We start from the raw sequence: 14,097 nt of genomic DNA, 5'->3' as shown, positions 1-14,097 counted from the left end.
ATTACAGCTTCTAATACATTCTTTGGATGTGCAGTCTGGGTTGCTCTGATGTGTACAATATGTTTCTGTAACATGAGTATAATCTTGGATTGTGTCGTGATCAGGACAAAACAAAGCAGTGTATCAGCGATGTATATTTCTGTCTGTGGGAAGCCGCCAGAGACCCACTAAACTGTTTTTCATGTGATCTTGGCATTTGAAGGCGATTGTTTGAAACTTGTAATTGTCCCAACTTGTAATCTTAAGTTGTTTTCCACCAAGGCAAACTTCAGCAATTATAAAACCCACTGCACTATCCATTTCTATTCTTTGTTAGAAAACAAACAGAAAGGGCTGTGTTGGAATTCAATGGAAATTGTGTTTTTCAAGATTCCATACAGTGAAAAAGACACTTGCACAGACACACAAACTCAATTGTAACTTATATTTCCTTTTAATGCTGCCTATACTAATTTTACAGTGGCCATGTAAAATGGTTGGGTGCCCCAAACAACTTGTTCATTGAATTACTCTGATAACTCAATAAACAAATCAGCCACTATGTAAAGTCAGGAGTCCATGCATTGTTTTTTTTAATAAATCCTAAAGATATGTTTTTCATAGAATTAGATTTTTGAAATCTACTTGACTGTAAAACAGTAATTAGTGTGTCTGTGCAATCATTACTCTTGATAATAATTCGTCATTAAGCACTCTTAAGGGTAATCAGTTGTTGACAATTATCTGTCCTAACGTCAGGTGAAGTCAATGTTTATTTAGGGTGCACAACCACACACATCATATCAAAGAATACTTTACAGTAAATGAGAATGGTTGTGTAAATACCCGCCAGCCTTCTCCTGTTGTGTAAACCAGTTCTAATGTTTCTGACACCATTGAATGCAGCAGCACTGTTGCGTCACTTTAGAAGAGACCAATCGGATTAAACCGAGTTAAAACGTGCAGGCTCACTCCAACGTCGAGCGGGGGGTTTATTATCTAACTATTCAAATATATCCAGATTTATGCAAACATTACAAAGTGCTATCCCAATATACATGTATAGTCTGTCTCAGTGTCGTTTTCCAACGAATTTCGGGGAAATTAATAACCTAGCAATGTTTTGTTAACATATTATTATTATTAGACTTGTTCGCTCCCCCCTCCTTGCCGTTGTGATGGTATCGACCGATCCCCCTCTGTCAGTTTCAAGTTGCGCCTTCTCCTCGACTGTGTTGCTCCTTGCTCTGGCCTTAACGAGCATTAGCTACTTAAATAATAGACAACAACAGTGAATTCCACGAGGAGAATCGGGATACAAACACGAACATGGATTTATTCCCGCCACATTATACGAATGGATTATAAACGCACAGGATTCCGTGGTAAGAAGAACTGTTCCCCCTGAATCCCTTGACAAACACGGTGCATTTTGAAACGTTACCCAAGGACTCGCAGACTGTACCTCTGCACGTTTGGGAATGTCACGGTCTGCTGGTTTTAATAGAGCCACTGACGATTTAACTACGCAGTACTGTAATATATCTGACATTTGTATCTGCATTGTACCATGCACTGTGATGGTGCATCAGTGGTTATCTGCCAGCCCCGTTTTTAATTCAGTTTAGCCATCAAGCTGTTCTGTACATGTCGGAAGGAATAGCCTGTGGAATGTGGTGGATGGTGGCAATATGTACTCCCAATCATTTATATTGAAATATCTTCATCCTTGACACAATTATGAAGTTTAAAAGCCTTTAATCTCTGGAAGTTTGTCCTTATTCTATTGTCAAATTTGATATGGCCACAATACGGACATGCCTCATTCAAACAGCTCGACATCTATGTCAGAACTGAAAAACAGTTTATTATATGTACTTGTGTTAACTCATAGGAGGGAATATCATTTGTTATGGTACATTTGTATTGTATGCATCCTCATTCGTAACTTCTATTGACCACATTTATATTTCATAATTGTATACAACATACCTGCTTCCAATGTGGAGTTAGAAGCTCCTGATGTTTAAATCTAGTAAAAGCAGTGTTAAAAGGTTTCTAGTTGAAGGCTGACAGTGTGACCTTGACATTTTCGTCTTTCAGTCTTCTCTCTCTGGTGTGTTTACCCAAGAGGAAAAACTGTATGAGTTTTTAGATGAGTCACAAACGGAATAATGCTTTATATTCAAAGCAAGGAAATACGCAATCTGTGTTGATGCTTATACATTTTAAGGGGGTGTTGTTTTGATGCACCTAACTTATTCCCAGAGGTATTTTGTCTTGTACTACAGACGTCTGGCACCATGTTATGAGTCAAAGGTCACTCGTCTGTTTTTAGTGTTTGAGTGACTGCACACTGACTTCAACAACAGTAACAATACCATATTATTCCAGCTGACCCAAATTGGACCATACATCATCACATAGCAAGAAGACTCAGAGTGTGGCTTAGTGTATCAGTAAGATCCTGACCTGACAGGGCAAAGACTCTTATCCTTGTCTCAGTAGAGTGACGAGCCATTGTTGTATTGACCAGTTATATTGACCTTTGTTGCTTTCGATGTACCTCCCTTATTCAGTCAGAATGCGCTTCGATGACTCTGTGAGGTCACAGGGTGTTGCTGAGAGGCAGACGTTCATTGGGATGTGTGACATGTTTTATCATACCTCACAGTGTCCCTGTTAAGAGATCAGGATGCGGTGGGAAGAGGATGTTTGCAGAGTGGCTGACTTGGCACAAGACAAAACTTGAGGGCTGGTTGTTTACTTGGATGTAAGGACATATTTGTGTCAGTCTTGAGATTTTGTCCTAACAAAATATTTTTGCGTATTTAGACTTTCGTAGATAGCATTACAATTACATATGACAATCATTGCATGACAATATTGGATATGTAATGAGGCATCTTACTTTTAAAGGTATTTTAATGGAATGGCCAAACATAGATATTCCCATCACAGTTTTGGAATTTAATGTTCATAATGTCTCCGCTTTGAACACCAGGAAAAGCGCTATATCAATAACATGTATTCTTATTATTATAATAATATGTACTTTATCAAATATATATTAGTATTGTGGCGCACAAAAATCTCCGATGTCCGATTATTTTCTCCTAGTTTTTTTTTCAACTTCTAAATCAGACATAGATGCATTGCAATTCATTAATGATTATAATAAGTCAGGTCTTATTCCCATTGGTCTATGTCCATTTCATCCTGTTTTGGAAACGGAACACCATTTAAGTGCTCGTCACAAAATGGACTAATCTAATGTCTCATCCTAATTACCATGGAACTATTTTACATAAATGAATGAAGCTCAAACTCATCAATGCCATTTTCTGCCCCCCCACGATCCAGAAAAGTATCACAAACCTAGAAGCACATTGCTAGATGAAAGGACAGAAGGAAGGAAGTCCTCATAAAAAAGCAGCTCCTGCTGTGTCATGAGCGGCTGGGTGTACCCTGACTCAGGTCGGGTTTAGCCTCTGTTGCTCTGGTTGACTCATCAAAAGCTTGCTGATGTCTAACCAACATGCATATTATAGTCTGCTTCAGTAAATCCTTAAAAGGAGTCTGTAACTAGATGCTAAGGGCATGTTTTTAACTGTTTGAGGGATGTGTTCTGCAGCAAGCACTTAATGTAAGAACATTTTAGTGCTGGAGGACAATCAAGGCAAGGCAAGTTTATTTATATAGCACTTTTCAACACAAGGCAATTCAAAGTGCTTTACAAAAAATGAAAGACATTAAGAAAATGGCATTTAAAATCAATCACCCTTTTTTCCCCCTTCAACCGTGTCCTATTATTCAATGATGTCATGTGAAGATTAGCGTATTCCTGAAAGTTGAGTCAACCAGACATTGTAAAACCCAACTCCCTGGTAGAAGCCATTACGATATCATCAAGATTAGGGAATGGGACATTTTCAGATATATTTTATTCTGAAAACAGTAACATAGAAGGTTAATGAATTGATTTCTATCCTGCCTCAATCAGGGCTCTCGACTAACTTTTTTCCCCATCCTCCCGGAACCGTCCCGAAATACAATCCAAGCCGTCCCGAAATTAATGTGGAGCGTCCCGAATTATTATTTTTTCTACATTATCATTAGTTAAAATCATCAAGTGACCTTTAACATAAATACAACATCATACAAATCATTAGATGATAATTCATCAACCTTTTTATTTTAGTAAATCATTCAATCACATAAACAAAGGCCAAATATATTTAAACAAACACACAAACGAGAAAATTACTCTAATATTGAATCCAATCAAGTCCCATCCAATTATCAAAAAAAAAATCAAAATCAAAAACACTGTGTCCTGAAGACAGAACCCAGAGTAACCATTAACCAGGATGACAGTCTGTAACACAGTCAGGAGACCTTTACAAACGGCCCGCCCCCTCGCACACAGACGGGACAGAGAGATCTCATCTGGATTGGAAAGCTCAAATACATCATAGACACATGTTTTAGTCTTATTGCATATTAGAAACGGAGTTGGTGAAACTAAAACTGCGATATAATGTGTATGTAGCTATAATACATATGACATATATATTTTAAATGTCTCCTGTACCGATAAAAAGTCTGATAACGTCGGAGCTTAACGTTACCACTGTCTTTAATAATTCCGGCGCGGGGCCCGTTTAATACCGGGGCTCGGTACCCATCCCTACATGGGGAGAGGCGCAGCATATTGCTAAGGACTAAATACGATGGAGGGTTCTCATTTCAGCCTTATTACTCATAGGGGATGAAGAGGAGTAAGTAAATAAAGAGGCCGGCGCTCCAGGGTCTGGTTCTGCTGTGCGTTTTTGTGATGTAACGGTAAAACATTTCAGAATTCCTCCACGGGATGCCATTGTCATTGTACATCACTCAACCCGTGAAATACACACACTCAGTCAGTATATAGCTAGACCCAGAGCCATATTATATTAATCTGGCTAGACCATAGAGAGCGCGAATTTGCGGACCAGGAATTCGCGGGCACAGCCAGCTGTGCGGCTGGCTGACAGCCAGCGGCACAGCAGTGGCTACATGTGTGTGTATTTTGCGGGTTGCTAAATGTTTTGTGCGTGTGTGTTTATGTTGACAAGGAGGTAGGGCTGTCCCGAATACCATTTTTCGGGCTCCGGATATTCGGTAGTAATCAGCAGCGAATATTCGAATATTCGGTGCAGAGAGATTTGTATTTTTTTTTTAATACATTTTTTTTTCACATTTTTTTTTTTTCCCCAAAAGGTTTCATAACACGCTCCGAATCCGAGACACCTGACAACACGCTGTTAAGCAGAAGCGCAGATAGAGTATACTATTACGATTTATATGTATTTATTGTATCAGTACTCGCAAACATTAAAACTAAATGTGTCCTCTGCATTTAACCCAGCGCAGCACCCGGGGACCAAATCTGGTTCCACATTCCGTCTATAACATTTTACAACCTGAACAGTCAAACAAAGATACAAAACACATATTTCAGCTGCCAGCTTCATGTTGCTGGCATTGTCGTGGACAACGGCTACTCGCTTATAATTCGGAATGGCAAAGGCGTCCGCCACTTCTCCAAGCTGTTCTGCAATATTTACTCCCGTATGGTTTACTTCCATTACTTTGGTTTCCAAAACAAAGTTACAGAGTTTCCACTCGCGAGTTATGAAATGACAGGTGACAGCCATATACGCCTCCATACGCACCGAGGTGGTCCAAATGTCCGTTGTAAAACTTACGGCAGTTGAGTTTTCAATCTGAGTTACAATTTGGTCTCGGTGATCGCTGTACTTCAGATACATGGCATCTAAAATACTGGAGCGTTTGGGGACAGTGTAGCCGGGCTCCATCTTCTTCATACATTTTCTGAAGCCTTCGCCTTCGACTATGTAAATGGGTCTCATATCCATAGCGATGAAATGTACTATGGCATCTGTTATCTCTATCTTTCTTTTCTCCGTTATCGTTTTTTTTAACTGTAGGGTCTGCTGTATTGTTGAGGATGTTGATGGCTGGGATGCGTGGGGATGCACCTATGGCCACAATGTATTATTAGGCTGAGCTACTCAACTTTATGCCAATAATTGCCTTAGCCCCAGATGTTCCCACATTACTCCTATTATTTTCACTATGCTGATAAAATTAAAAAACTAATATAAAAAAATAATTCGGTTGCTTGCTTGCAACTATTTTCCAAGCAAAGTAAGTGCACGTTATCATCATGTTTAACGTTACTGTTTAAACGGCGGATAAAGCAGCTTCATCATGGCAACTTCACAACAGCTAAGCTAAGCTAGGTTACAGCATCCAGGTGACTTTTCAGAGTTGTTGTGCCACCGTGGTAGGCCAGTTTCTTATCACATATTTGGCACACTGCCTTCTTTTTACCGTCGTCCAATTTTTAAAATGGTCCCACACAGCTGAAGTCTTCGGCATTTTATGGGTGAAACGAGGTGAAGCGAGGTGAAGCGTGCCATTTGCGTTCGTGACTGTGAACAGTGAACGCAATGTCAGGAGCACAGGCTGAGATTGTATATATTTCCGCATTTTAACAGTGCAATTCAAAAGTATAAATATAGTATAAGAATATGGCAATTCGCCTTTATTAATAGCATACATTTAGAAAAATATATTAATTTGTTTGAAAAATATTTTTTTGTTTGAAAAAAAAACAAACGAATATCCGAATAATGAAATTGAAACCCGAATAGTTGGCCAACGAACGAATATTCGAATAGTCGAATATTCGGGTACAGCCCTACAAGGAGGTTTAATAACTGTGTGCTACACAAAACGTGCAGTCGGTTTCATTTTCATCGCCGTTTGTAGTAGAGTTAGCAGGATATTTTTTATTTTAACTCGTCCCAAATTCGTCCCAAAATTATTTTTTATCCTCCCCGACACAATTTTTTTCGGCCCCGGGACGACGGGACGTCCTTAAGCTCGAGCCCTGGCCTCAATACCAAGACCTTATTGAACTTGCTATTATGCAGATCCAATTTGGAGGACGAACAGGAAAGCTGAGGTTAGCTGAGGTTGATGTTGTGTGTATGACTTGCAAATATGGCCCAAGTCCATTTGTTTTTGTGATTTCTCTTAGCTCCGGATTAAAGTCTTACTTGTTGGCTGTTTCTTGTACCTTGCAGGTCAGACAAAGGCCAGTGTGACAAATGCATTCCTGAAGCAAATTAGACTGTTTACATTTTTCCAGTCAGCTGACCCTTGAACACTACAGCAGATTCACGCTATCTTCTAGGGCTGTGCGATTATGGCAAAAATCATAATCACGATTATTTGGGTCAATAATTAGGGATGCACGATATTGGTTTTTTGAAACCGATACCGATACCGATAACTTCCTGCTTCTCAAGACCGATACCGATAACCGATAAAAAAAAAATGTACGCCACTAATTATTTTAACACATTTTTTTCCTTGGCCGCCCCGTAGTTTCAGAGCGCATTGAGTTTAAAATACCATCTACAAGCTGATGCTGACAGCCCCGCTCCTGCTGCCCGTTTGTGGCAGACCACACTTCCACGCTCACCGGCAGGCTCCGACTGGCCATCGGGAGGACCGGGAGGGTGTGGTGCGAGCGAGCGAGAGAGAGAGAGACCTTACGTGCATTGTTGTTGTTAGCATCTGGTGCTAGCTAGCTGCGCTAACGGATATAAGGAGCTGTTTAAATGAAAACAGAGGAGCGAGACAGTGGGACATTGGAGGAGAAGTCAGCACACTCAGCAGCACGGATAGTGCAACATGAGTGCAGCTTCCAGGCAGCTCCGGTTCGAGCATATGCCTTCAGTTGCACATAGCTCCAACACACACACACACACACACACACACACACACACACACACACACACACACACACACACACACACACACACACACACACACACACACACACACACACACACACACACACACACACACACACTTTGTATTGTATTATTGTCTTCGTACGCTTCGATGGCGATGTTTCAGGTGACTGATCAGGTTCGAAGTATTAGGGAGCGCTGGATTTGTGAAGAACTCCCCTCTTCCTAAACCACTAACACCACAGTACTGGCAAAACGGGAGGAGCCGAGTGAAAAACAAGCGCCCCTCATCCCAATCCACCCACACCGCAGGATCTCTTTCTTTCTTTTTACCCAAAAAATATATTGTATATTATCGGGGCTATTAATACTGTTATCGGGTTTATCGGGATGACGTCATAATTCCTAATATCGGGCCGATAATTATCGGGCCGATAATTATCGTGCATCCCTATCAATAATTGATATCACGATTATTTTGACGATTATTCATTGACCATTTATTGAACTTTAAAACAAATAATATTTTACCAATAAACAAGACCAACAAATATGTTGGAGCGCACTTCCAAAACCATACTAAACATATATTATTAATATGATAAATAAAAATAAATTTGACCAAAATAAATTAAATCAAATATGTTGCAGTGCACTGTCACAACCTGCTGAAAACTCCTTAACATATAGCCAACATTTTGGTAAAACATATTCAACATATTCCACTCAGATCAACGTTGAAGGCTGGCCAACCGTCATGGTCCAGAAGTAACAGGAAATAAATGTTGAACTACAATTTAAGACCAAATAAAAATGTTTAGGCCACCATGGCAAATGCTGGTAGGGCTGCTCATGTCATCTCTTAAAGATTTTTTGCAAGAAACACCAGCCTGTTTACATGGTCTGGTTTCAGAGATGAGCGCAGGCAGGTGACAAGCCACCTGTACTGAAGACCCTCAGCCACGCCCCGACACATGGGGTGACGCCGGTCAATCACAAAGCTTTGATGCGTTCAAGTGCATTATTCTGGCACAGGAAGATTATGTTACAGGACATTAACGATAAAACAGAATATTGTTGTTCTATTTTTAGACACATCTCGCGATCGACTGGTTGGGCACCCCTGGGCTAGACCATAGGTCCGTTGTGGTAGCAAAGTAGTCAGCTGAAGCCACATCTCTCTCAACTTCCCCACGGCATTTGTCATATAGTGCAGGCAGCGCAGACCTGCTGAAATAATACCGAGACGGCATCGCGTAACGCTTGTCCAACGTGTTGACAAGTTGCTTAAAGCCCTGGTTGCTAACAGTGCTAACTGGGCACATATCTTTAGCGATGTGAAATGTAATGACAAAGTACTTGCAAATAGTGGAAATAGTTTTACCCTTCTTTTTAACGAGTTGCTGCTCTTGTTCTGACATCTTCGCTCGCGCTGAACACTCACAACACATGTCACTCCCACGTGGCCGAGTGGGCTTTTAGGGAGGGGCGAAAGCGCACCCAGCAAAATAATCGTATTTTGTCAATTATGCTGTTTTCATAATCGTCGCAAGCCATAATCGTAATCGCGATTAAAATACGATTAATTGCACAGCCCTACTATCTTCCATCCATCCATCCATCCATCCATCCATCTTCTCCCGCTTATCCGTGGTCGGGTCGCGGGGGTAGCAGTTCCAGCAGAGAGCCCCAAACTTTCTTTTCCCTGGCAACATCAACCAGCTCTGACTGGGGGATCCCAAGGCGCTCCCAGGCCAGCGAAGAGATATAATCCCTCCACCTGGTCCTAGGTCTACCCCTTGGTCTCTTCCAAGGCGCCCAGGTGGCATCCTAACTAGGTGCCCGAACCACCTCAACTGGCTCCTTTCGACGCGAAGGAGGAGCGGCTCAACTACGAGTCCCTCCCTGATGACCGAACTTCTCACCTTATCCCTAAGGGAGACACCAGCCACCCTGCGGAGAAAACCCATCTCGGCCGCTTGTATCCGCAATCTCGTTCTTTCGGTCTTGACCCATCCTTCATGACCATAGGTGAGGGTAGGAACAAAAATGGCCCGGTAGACAGAGAGCTTTGCCTTCTGGCTCAGCTCCCTTTTCGTCACAACGGTGCGGTAAAGCGACTGCAGTACCGCTCCCGCTGCTCCGTTCCCTCACTCGAGAACAAGACCCCGAGATACTTGAACTCCTTCACTTGGGGTAAGGACTCATTCCCTACTTGGAGTGGACAGTCCATCGGTTTCCTGCTGAGAACCATGGCCTCAGATTTGGAGGTGCTGATCCTCATCCCAGCCGCTTCACACTCTGTTGCGAACCGATCCAGTGAGTGCTGAAGGTCGCAGACCGATGAAGCCATTAGAACCACATCATCTGCAAAAAGCAGTGGTGCAATCCTTAGTCCACCGAACTGCAGACCCCCTCCCCCACGACTACCCCTCGAAATCCGATCCATGTATATTACAAACAGGATTGGTGACAAAGCGCAGCCCTGGCGGAGGCCAACCCTCACTGGAAATGGGTCCGACTTACTGCCGAGGACCCGGACACTAGGGATCGACCGATATGGCTTTTTCAAGGCTGATACCGATACCGATTATTAGTAATCAAGGAGACCGATAACCGATATTTGGAACCGATATACATTTGCAGTAAAATCAGAAAATCTTGGTGTCAAAATGTAGAATAACACAAACTCCAACACAACTCAACACAACTTCTTTGAAATGCATTTTAGCCTATATTATGTTTAATTAACTTTTAAACATCTTACAACTGGTTTCCTCTCTGTGCCCTTTTCTTTAGTGCAGTCATCTGCTATGAGTTAGAGAGAGACAAGAAGTGGGGCTGCAGGCTGACATGCTTAACTAACAATAATGCTTAATTTATTATATCAAAAACAATGCCTGTCTATCTAGCATAAAATCCCAATAAGCTGCTAGCAACTGCAAAACACTAGTGCTAGCTAATGTTTTGCAAACTATTAAAAGTGAGGCTATTACAGTAGACCTAACGTTAGTCTCGTAGCCTCATTTCTAATATTTTGCTAAACATTTGCTAAATACATTAGCGAATGAGCTTCCCATATCAACCTGAAAAACTGCGAGGCTTCACTTGCAGCCCCCCCTCCGCACCACAGTTACTCCGCTGCGAGACGCTGCACGCTGACTGACTTCCCGCGTCCCTGTGTAACTGGGAAGCTGATATAATTGGATCAATAGATCGTGCTGTTTTTGCAACTTCAGCATAGGGGATTGGGATGTTTATTGAACTTCGGCTTTCAACTGATTTACCTTCGAAACACATGTGTGTCTCTGCCGCTCAGCGCTGCTGCTTGCCTCTGTCTGTGTCTGCGTTCTTCGCACCTGCCTGTAATCTGAGAAGGTCCCGCCTCTATGGCTGGCTCCCGCCCGGAAAATCTTCAGTGTTGATTGACACTTCAGTAATAGCCTATCAGATAGAGCTGTGGGCGGGACATTGCTCGTGTACAGAGAGTGGTGACTGCAGACAGAGAAACGGCCGCATCAGAGCCAAAGTGTTATCGGCAATTTTATAAAAAAAAAGGCCGATACCGATAATCGGTCAAATGATGAATATCGGCCCCGATAATCGGCCTGGCCGATAATCGGTCGACCCCTACCGGACACAGCTCTAGCTTTGGGAGTACAGAGATTGGATGGCCCTGAGTAGAGACCCCCTCACCCCATACTCCTGCAGCACCTCCCACAGTAACTCCCTGGGAACTCGGTCATATGCCTTCTCGTCTACAAAACACATGCAGACCGGATAAGCGTACTCCCAGACCCCCTCCAGGATCCTTGCGAGAGTAAAAAGCTGATCCATCGTTCCACGACCAGGACGGAATCCGCATTGTTTCTCCTCAATCTGAGGTTCGACAATCGGCCTGACCCTCCTTTCGAGTACCTTTTTAGAGCAGGGGTGCCCAAGCTTTTTTGAACCGAAACTACTTTTAAAGTTGCCAGTCTGCCAAGATCTACCAGTCCAAATAGAGAGGCGTAGCCATTACTGACAGCCTACTACCAGGTAAATACACACTACTTGTATAAAACTGACCTTTAATACTCCATAAAATACTGCCTTACCTCTTTCTAATCTACACACATACAAGTATTTAACTGAAGTTACACAACAGTGTTGTTGATACAGAGTTGGAGTTTATTCACACATCACATACTACAGTGGGTAATGTTTTCAAGAAACATTGAACAGTGCTGCCACATATGACACAGGGAAAAAAGAAAAGACTCTGAACCCTTTCTTTGCCATTATATAAAAATAGTGTTGCTACAAAAGTATAAATGAGGCTTACTAATAAGACGACTCAGATCTGAAGCTACACAGGAATCTGCTGCCAAAGTGCAATAAAAAAGACAAAATTAATAGAATCAAACCCTTTTTTTGTTGCATTTTAGTCGAGTATAAAAAGAAATGCCGTTTTAAAATAGGATGCAAGCAACACTAGTTTCTTAACCTGAATTGATAATAGACTATAATCAATTTCAGTTTGCATTCTTATACAATTTTGTACAATAATTATAATGAATAAGTTCAAACAAATTAAAACTTACAGCTGATTAATAACAGTATCTAACTTGACTTTTTATTATATCAAAAACCTGTTGAAATGCTTCCGTTATTTTTACTGTCCCCAAAAACGCGCCGGCAGCCTCCAGGAATGCTTCTTTCACAACTTCGCCGTCTTTGAAAGACTTCATGTGTTTCGCAAGACCGTGACTGACACGATAAGATGCTATGGTAGCAGCCTTGCTCTTGTTGTTGGGCCTGGTGAAAATGGACTGCTGTGCATTTAGCTGTCCTTTCAGGCCCCTCCCCTTTTGGGAGCATAGGGCAGAATTAAGAGGGAATTCCGTCTCGGAGCGTTTGTGCACTGTTTTGAAATGCCGCTCCTAAATTACCCTTCTTCGATAAAGCCACGCTCGCATTGCAGATGAGACAGATGGACTTTGAATTGGAATAGATACAAAAATGATCATCCTCCCACTCGGAGTGAAAATTATATATTTTGGGCTTTTTTGCTTCTGCCATAATTGCGGTCTTGTGTGTGTGCGGACTGTCACTCATGTTGACACGGACAACGTCAGCGAAATAGTATCCACTGCCCACCAGCCACGCCCCCACACATGGGGTCACGCCGGCCAATCACAAAGCTTTGGTGCGTTCAAGTGCATTATTCTGGCACGGGAAGATTATGTTATAGGACATTAACGATAAAACAGAATATTGTTGTTCTATTTTTAGACACATCTCGCGATCGACTGGGAATCTCCCCGGTCGACTGGTTGGGCACCCCTGCTTTAGAGTAAACTTTCCCGGGGAGGCTGAGTAGTGTGATGCCTCTGTAATTGGCACACACCCTCTGATCCCCCTTTTTAAAAAGGGGAACCACCACCCCGGTCTGCCACTCCTTCGGTACTGTTTCCGACTTCCACGCAACGTTGATGAGACGTGTCAACCATGACAGTCCCTCAACACCCAGAGCCTTCAGCATTTCCGGGCGGATCTCATCCACCCCCGGGGCTTTGCCACTGTGGAGTTGTTTGAGGACCTCAGTGACCTCCCCCCGGGAGATTGGTGTTGATCCCCCGTCATACTCCAGCTCTGCCTCTAACATAGAGGGCGGAGTTGTCGGGTTCAGGAGTTCCTCAAAGTGTTCCTTCCAACGCCCTAACACTCCATCAGTTGAGGTCAACAACGTCCCATCCTTACTGTACACAGCTTGGATGGTTCCCTGCTTCCCCCTCCTGAGGTGTCGGACAGTTTTCCAGAACAACTTTGGTGCCGCCCGAAAGTCCTTCTCCATGTCTTCTCCGAACTTATCCCACACCGCTGCTTTGCCTCGGCCACGGATGAGGCTGCTACCCTTCGGGCCTGTCTGTACCTTGCAACTGCCTCGGGAGTCCCCCGGTATAACAAATCCCTGAAGGCCTCCTTCTTCAGTCGGACGGCTTCCCTGACCACCGGTGTCCACCAGGAGGTTCGAGGGTTACCGCCCCTTGAGGCACCTAGGACCTTGAGACCACAGCTCCCCGCCGCGGCTTCGGCAATAGAGGCTTTGAACACCGACCACTCTGGTTCAATGTCCCCAACCTCCACAGGAATGCCCGAAAAGCTCCGCCGGAGGTGTGAGTTGAAGGCCTCCTGAACTTGGGCCTCCTCCAGACGTTCCCAGTTCACCCGAACTACACGTTTGGGCTTACCAGGTCTATCCAGAGGCTTCCCCCGCCACTCGACCCAACTCACCACCATCATC

At 43.1% G+C, this 14,097-nt stretch overlaps 1 protein-coding gene across 5 annotated transcripts in view; it reads left to right on the top strand.

Annotated features, from left to right (window-relative positions):
• Positions 1-1,199: 1,199 nt before the first annotated feature.
• mical3a (microtubule associated monooxygenase, calponin and LIM domain containing 3a) overlaps positions 1,200-14,097 on the top strand; it is a 93,172-nt gene continuing 80,274 nt past the window's right edge. For all 5 annotated transcript variants that reach the window (XM_034084841.1, XM_034084839.1, XM_034084842.1 and 2 more), the window contains exon 1: positions 1,200-1,364. The gene's annotated coding sequence lies outside the window, so the exon portion shown is untranslated. The remainder of the gene's footprint in view (positions 1,365-14,097) is intronic.

This window comes from Pseudochaenichthys georgianus, chromosome 6 (assembly GCF_902827115.2).
Source record: "Pseudochaenichthys georgianus chromosome 6, fPseGeo1.2, whole genome shotgun sequence".
Taxonomy (NCBI): domain Eukaryota; kingdom Metazoa; phylum Chordata; class Actinopteri; order Perciformes; family Channichthyidae; genus Pseudochaenichthys; species Pseudochaenichthys georgianus.
The sequence above is the reverse complement of the archived record's forward strand: the minus strand, read 5'-3'. Positions and strand labels throughout refer to the sequence as shown.